A 7,471-nucleotide genomic window follows, 5' to 3' on the forward strand; every position below is an offset into this window, starting at 1 on the left:
CACCATTGACTTCCCTTCAGGCCTTGGAATAATCTCACAAACATCATTATTCATGATCAATTGGTATTCTTCATTCATTGCTTCCTTCCATACCTGTTGACTAGCTACTTCTTCACATGTGGAAGGTTCTTCATCAATGAGTTTTGTCATGAGATTTGCATAACTAGAGAACCTTGTGGATTTCTTAACTTTTCTAGATGTGCCATCGGGAGTTGCATGTCCTTTTGCCTCTACTAATGTATATCTAAGCTAGTATGGTCTCTTCTTGATCTCTAGAACTACGACTAATTTTGTTGGATCCTGAGGCCCTTCTAGCCTTTTTGTGCATTGTATAGAACTCGAATTTTCCTCCCTTGAGGTCTCCTACTTCACTTCATCCAAGGAATCTATGAAGACTTCCTTAAACTTCTAATATGCCACTTTCCCATTAAAGGTGACATCTCAAATGACCTCAATTTATCATTGCTATGGAATGTATACCCTATGAGCCTTCAATGATTCGGTATCCAACAAATATGCCTTTCTTTCCTAAAGGCTCAAGCTTGTTACTCTTATCCTTGGGAACATGAATATATACAGGACAACCAAATATCCTCATGTGACCAACCTTTGGCTTCCTCTTAGAGAAAGCTTCTTCAGGAGTCATACCTTCGAGAACTTTATGAGGACTTTTATTTTGAATGTACATTTCTATCTGTGATGCTTCCCCCCATAAGAACAATGGAAAGTCTAAATCATGCATCATGTCCTTAAGCTATTGAAAAGGATAAATTCATCTTGTTGGAAGACAGAGCCTTAATAGGTCAAAAATGTCTACAACGGATTTCAAGAGATCTAACCTTAGGGCTAAAATTTGTGTGATGAACGTTTCAAGAAGATTTGTTGACTAATGGTTCTTATCGGAATAAGGTTAGTTTGCAAATTGATTATAATACACCATGTCATGCATGCCCTAGCCAAGAAAAATCAATGGATCAAAACCCTCTGATCTAATAGGCTGAAAATCTCATAAATAGAGGTTGATCAAATTCAAAATCTTGTGTCTAATGAGCACATCAGTCCTGTGACAAAAGGTTGAAAGTTGAGAAACATTTGTTAAAATAAGAAGTCTTGTGGTATATCACTAAAGTGAAGACAAATATCTTTTGAGGAACATTCTTATGATAAGGTCTTAATTCTAGGTGAAAGGAACATGTTTTTTAAGTCAGATTGTTTGTGTAAGAAACCTGTGATCAAGGGAAAGGTGCAAAAAAAGTAATTCAACTATATCTATTTGAAGAAAGAAGCCTTTATATTCAATGAAGAGAAGTGATTTTTTGCCTCTTTCTTTTAATATCATTGTAATGTAGACTAGTGTGAAAGTGCTCTTATGGTTCTCATTGTCAAATACTAAATGGTTGTGTGTTCATTTAATTGATAGTCAAATCGTGTATGAAGACTAAGACAGTATGTATCGTCAAGCAACAAAGTCCAAATTAATGTTCTTTCTTTCAAAACATCGGATGCACTGTAGCTCACCTTGCTCAGAATATACTTGAGCATGAGAATTGAAAAGATCCATTGGACCTGCATAAAGTGGAGGGTATGAGAAAATTGAAAGTCTTAAATACAAGGTTGTAACAAGATTAATATCTCAATTTCCTAGAAAGTTTCAAATGCAAGCAGAATATTTGTCATTGAATTGAGTCACCTCACGATCGATCTCATTAAAAGGATCCACCTTGTGTCGCTTTTGAAAGGTCCAAGATCATTGTCTCAAGGATCACATCAGTGTATCGATTCAAAAGGTTTTCTCTATCTCCAATGTTGTGCAAACGAAGACTCATTTCCAACAAAGAAATATAAGGTATGTAGGTTTGAAATAAGTTCTTGCGTCAGAACTATTGATCTCTATCTCAATGATGGTAAGGTTGAATCTCAAGTTTGAGAAACTCATTGAGAAATTATCAAATTTTATTGGAAGAGTCACATGTAATCTACAGTCGAAAATGTTGTCAAAGGAAGGACATTTTTGAGCCTCATGTATTATTTGCTCATATGCAAGATGTTGTTTATTGCAAACTCAATATTAGTCCTGCACTATCAAGATGTTGATTCATCTTTCAAGATATATGACATAGCATATGTGACATCACATTAGCAAGGTGTATAGTAAACATAGAAATATATTTATTGTATGGATGCTTAGCCATAAGATAGAAGGTATCTCTTTCACAAAAAGGTTCCCTTTAGTAAGGAGAGGTAAAATCCCTCTTCATGGTTAATAATTCAAATCTCTTACAAATCTATTCGACCTCGGGCACTAGATTAAATGGATTTATTATCACTAAGATTTGAGTCTCTTAAAGAATTAATGCAATGTATGAGAAATTTTTGTTGCTTGGGTATACACTGAAGGAGTTGAGCCACTTGTTTTGGTGAATCAAAGGATGACTATTATTTGCTTCATCACATGTGCAATCAAGTATAGGGTTATGGGTATTTTGAATAACTAGGGTCAATAAACCCTAGCAAGCCAATAAGAGCTTGGAATTCGAGGGTTTAGGGTCAAAACCTTAGGATTGAACATTTCTGTTGAATATCCAACACCATGATGATGATGATGTGAACAAGATTGATTTTCAAGTTGTTTGAAAGAAAATCTAAGATCAGGAGGGAGCTAGCAAGTCCTCAAAGATAAGTATTTTGTATCTCTCTTATTTTAGTATGCTTATTATTGTTGATATTTATTAATAATTAGTCTCTTGTCCTTAAATTATTTGCTTGGTTATATTCCATGACCTCCTAATGAAGATTACAGGTACATATTGAAGGCTACCAAGGTTTTTGGCAACAGATTGAAGAACGAAGCAAAGCTATGATGAAAAGAAATATGTGGTATTGTAATGAACAAGATATGGGCTCAGAGGGAGTAGCATGCCTTTGATTTTTTTCAAGACAAAATATGATTGAATGAAAAGAAGTAAATAGCTAAGGATTACCTAAGCAAATGGAAAGAAGAATATGAAGGAACATCTTGCCATGTACACTTCTATTGAAAGTTTATTATATTTATGTTTTTGATTTGATGGATTCAGAAATCATCATCTTTGATGAAATAAGAAGTGTACTACCTAAATATGGTGAAGTACATGAAGAATTCCTACACTTGTAAGAAGAAATAAGGCTTAGTACAAGCTCCTCCGAGTGGATGCACTCAGATTGGTGATTGATCCTACATAATTTGTTGACGGAAGCAAAAAATCTCATATGTTAGAGGGAATTCCATTGGCCGAAAGATTTTCTCTAAAGGAAGAGGTATCTCCATGAACCCTTGCTTAGCTTCATAGGGAGTTGATCTCAGATGAATTATTTGAACTTGATGTTTGATAGCACCAATGACAAAGAGAGCCAATCTAGATTTATATAACAAGATATGTTTCAGGAGGAATGCCATATAGGATGATGGATCAAGAAAAGGGAAGTAGGTCAATGTATGATCAAGCCAAGGAATGCAACTCAACATGTGTTGAAGTACCAAGATGGTATGATGAGTCAATGGCACAATCAGTTCCACTGCGTGGCAAGGAGTGCTAAAACAAAGAACTCGTATATCACTTATGAATGGGATTTGATCTTGTGATGGGTAGGAAGCAGACAACTGTTGCACTTAGAGGTCGAGTATGTTGCAACATGAAAGGAAAATAGTATGACTGTAGCCTAGAATATTGGTTAATCGAGTGTAGGTGAAAATAGGATGACAAGTCAGGGTGCCTTGACATCAAGTACATCTGTGACATGATGCAGAGAAGAGCGATAAGGCTTGAGTACATCTCCACCAATGAGCAGCTAGTTGATGTTTTTACAAAGTCATTGCCTAAGGAAAAGTTTGTGTACTTCAGAGAAAAGATGGGGCTCGTGGATATTACCCCTCTCATTGAGGGGGAGTGTGATACGTCCCCAACATAGACAGACATTCTCCCGACAGGGAGAATGGGTCTCAGAGGCCTAGAGTGATAAACAAACAAGGTTGAGTGAGTGTCTCTTGGAGGAGACTCAATCACACACCAAGGTTGTAGTGATTTTTGTCAGTATTTGGACCCTAATCACACACCACGAATGGTGTAGTGAGGTCCTTAACATCTGGACCCTGATCACACACCGGGTAGGGTGGAGTGAGGTCTTGGACCGTGATCACACACTAGGTAGGTTGGACTGAGGCCCTTCAGCATCTAGACCCTAATCACACACCAGGTAGGGTGGAGTGAGGCCCTCTGTTGGGTCCCTATAATACTAGTAATTACCCCATTACTATTGTAGTTATACCCCTTATTTATATTGTTGTGCCCCTATTACCCCCATATTGTTATTTCTGTGCCCCATAGAATCCCTCTATTGTTATTTTTGTGGCTTTATATTATTATTGCTAGGTCGGCTGGATTATATTGTGACTCCTTAGACTCCTATATATAGAAAGGAGGTTTTGTCATTTGTATCATCCAAGAATTGTTCATTTAGGTAATGTAAAGGAGGTTGCCCCCTCGAAGAGGCTGAATTCTAAGGCGTTGATCTCTCTTTTCTATCTTTTCTTGAGCTGGTTTCATAACATTTGGTATCAGAGCTTTGGATTCTAGGGTTTCGCTGCTCCAAACAGGTCATCGTGGCATTTTCGCTATAACTTTTTTTCTGTGACGTTTCAGAAGTCGCAAAAAAAACCCATTTGAGAAGAAATTGCGCTGAACCTTGGGTCCGAATTTCAGAGCTTTTCGCGCGATATTTTCGGAGATATGATCTAAGGAAGTTGGTCTTTTTGCAGACTCCTGAATTACACTCAAAACAGGTGACCTGGAGAAAATCGTCATAACTTTCTTTCTGAGCATCGGATTGAAATTTCGTAAGAAGGTACAGAAAGAGGACGGACTGTAGTTTTTGTTTATATATTTTTCAGAGTCAAAGGTTGAAACAGTGACACGTGGCACTTCATACAAGTTCACTCTACTGAACTAGTCTATAATCCGGTCACTGTGGGAGATTGTGCATAACTCTTTCTTGGAGAATCCAATTTGGATCAGACTAGTGGCATTGGAAAGAGGACATAGAAGGCTACTACGGGTCACAATTTCAGAACTGGATGATTCGAAATTACAGAGATACATCAGATTCAATATCAGGCTTCTACAAAGTAAAAAAAAGGTGTGTAGTTTTTTTTTTTAATTTTTGCATAAGCTTGGTTTGAAGGAATTCAAAGGGCATAGTAAAGCATTATTATCGGTTACTAATGCCCCAAGGAAAGAAAATGCAAACACCTAGTAAGCAACCTGAAAGCTCTAGCATGACTCATGAAGAAGAGGAAGAAATGCTACATGATATATCAAAATTACAAGAACAAGTGCAACAAATGTCACGCTCACAAAAGCTAACAGATTCTAAGATAAATGGCGTGGAATCTAAGATAAAGGGCATGGAAGCTCAGGTGAATGGCATGGACGCTAAAATTGATGGCATGGATGATAAGATGGAAGAATTGAAGATAAATATGAATAAGTTGCTACAAGAAATGGTCACTAAGGGTGAAAGAGTACTAAAGGAAACTCATGATGAGAACAAAAGAAATGTTAATCATGATTCCATAGACTCTAATGTTGGATCGAAGACTCACCATGTTCCAAAAATCGATATGAGGAAGTTTGATGGCAAGGATCCCTCCACATGGATATTACAGATGGAGCAATTCTTCGATCTCAATAATGTGCAAAACACACAAAAGGTACGTATGACAACTTTATATTTAGAACCAAATCAGTTTGTATGGTATCAATGGCTTTGTTCTCGTAAACAATTTATCACTTGGGCAATTTTTACGGAAGAATTGATAGCACATTATGAGGATACAAAAAGCAACACTTTTTTTAGCCAATTGATAAGTCTCAAACAAAAGGGTTCAATAATGGAGCACATTGAGGAGTTCCAAAAATTGAACATAAGGGTAAAAGATATTCCAGAGGAGCATAGGATTGATGTGTTCATAGGGTCTTTAAAGGATAATATCCAACATGATGTGCGCCTTTGGCAACCTGATTCATTAGAGAAGGCATTCAGGTTAGCAAGAAAAATGGAAAGCAAAATTATGGCAACTAGGAAGCATACCATTCACAACTATAAAGACGGAAGTGTTGTTGCCCATAGTCTTCCACAACCTACAAGGTTGACACCACAACAATTGGAAGAAAAAAGAGCAAAAGGGCTTTGTTACAATTGTGATAGCAAATACACAAAGGGTCATAAGTGTGGTGAGAAGAAATTATTCTACATAGATTGTGAAGAGGAAGAAGAAAAGGAGCAAGAAAGGTCAAAAGAAGAGGATATATTCCAGGAACAAAGCCTAGATGAAGAACAAATAAATCCGACCATATCTTGTAATGCATTGGCGGGAATTACCACTCCTCAAACCATCAAGATAGAAGGACAAATCAAGAAGAAAAAGGTAATAGTGTTGATTGATTCAGGAAGCACCCACAATTTTATTCATTGTAGGGTAGCAAAAGAATTGAATTGCTTCCTATATCCAGCACCAGAGTGTCAAGTGATGATTGCAAATGGAGGAACAATAAATTGTTCTGGAAAGTGCCATAATATCAAGCTATCCATGGGAGAATATGTATTGACTAGCCCAATGCTTTCCATTCCAATGGGAGGTGCTGATGTTGTACTAGGAGTCCAATGGCTACAATCCTTGGGTACAATAGCTTTTAATTTTCAAGAACTTTTCATGAAATTTTCTGTGGAAGGAAAGGAAGTTGAATTAAGGGGTATTGCAGGGAAACCAGGAAAGATAATCAGCTCTAATGGCATGACAAAGCTTCTAAAAAAGGAGCAAAGAGGTGTAATTGCACAATTATGTTCGCTAGATGTTTCCACATTGGAATCATCTATTTCTCCAGATCTCCAAAAAGTCCTGGACAATCATTCCAAGGTATTTGAGACTCCCAAAGGTCTCCCACCTATGTGTGATCATGATCATGCTATTCATTTGATTCCAGGAAGTGTTCCTCCAAACATCAGGCCGTACAGATATCCATATGTCCAAAAAAGTGAAATTGAACGTATGGTTGCAGAAATGCTAGAGGCTGGTATAATTCAACCGAGTCAAAGTTCTTTCTCAGCTCCAGTAGTATTGGTGCACAAGAAGGATGGATCATGGCGCATGTGTCCAGATTATAGGGAGCTCAACAAGCTCACTATTAAAGATAAGTTCCCCATTCCTGTCATTGATGAATTACTGGATGAATTGCATGGATCAATTTACTTCACCAAGTTGGATCTTCGTTCGGGATATCATCAAATCAGAATGAAGATTGAAGACATTCTGAAAACGGCATTTAGAACTCATGAGGGTCATTATGAATTTTTGGTCATGCCTTTTGGCCTTACCAATGCACCTTCAACATTTCAAGGTTTGATGAATTCAATTTTCAAACCATTCCTTAGAAAA

The sequence above is a fragment of the Pinus tabuliformis genome, chromosome 7 (genome assembly GCF_031772625.1).
Source record: "Pinus tabuliformis cultivar Carrire ecotype Pingquan chromosome 7, CPIR1, whole genome shotgun sequence".
Lineage (NCBI taxonomy): Eukaryota > Viridiplantae > Streptophyta > Pinopsida > Pinales > Pinaceae > Pinus > Pinus tabuliformis.